This window comes from Anastrepha ludens, chromosome 5 (genome assembly GCF_028408465.1).
Source record: "Anastrepha ludens isolate Willacy chromosome 5, idAnaLude1.1, whole genome shotgun sequence".
In the NCBI taxonomy this organism is placed as follows: domain Eukaryota; kingdom Metazoa; phylum Arthropoda; class Insecta; order Diptera; family Tephritidae; genus Anastrepha; species Anastrepha ludens.
The window spans coordinates 49,712,304-49,713,046 of record NC_071501.1 but is presented as its reverse complement, the minus strand read 5'-3'; positions in this window follow the sequence as shown (position 1 = coordinate 49,713,046).

Sequence of the window (743 nt, the reverse complement as noted above, 5' to 3'; positions counted from 1 at the left end):
TGCCATAGTCGGTGCGTCGTCGTGGTTTTGCACGGACTTAAAGTCCCAACGGTTGCCGCCCAAACGCCCCAACGGCACAGCCGCGTGCACACAACTTGCCACAACCAGTCAACCAAGCAACCAACCAACAAACCGGCGAATGTTGCCATTACTTGGCGTTGGCGCATGTTGCTACAGCTACTGGTACTGGCATTGCTCGCGCCATTCTTGTTTTAGTTTTTGTTATAGTCGTTTCTGTTGTTTTGCTGGTGGTTAGCTGACTCCAATCTGCTGCGCTCAGCTCAGCTCAACTCAACTGAACTGAACTGAACTCGAGTCGGCTCGGTATGCGACATGCGGCATAGCATGCCACTGTTGTGATTCGCTTCGACACACATGTACTTGTGCATATGTATGTATGCACGAATCGCGTCGTCGCCGTAGTCGTCTGTGCGGCCAGGATATTTAGAAAAGCACCAAGGATAATGATTCAGTTTTGATTTAAATTCTGTTAGTTCGTCGCTCGACGTCTTGGCGTGTGGACGTTCCGATGCGTTTTCGTTTCGTTTCGTTCAACTTTGCTCACTTATCGTGGTTTCGCGAAATAGTTCATGTTATCGCAGTGTTGTAAAGCAAGTTAACACCAACACACGTTGTCGTTGTCACCGTCGCTGACACAGTGGTGGCGGCAGCAGACGTAATTGTCGTTTGTGTCTGGCCTAAATAGGGGCATGGTGTAGATGTACGAAGAGTATTTAATTGTA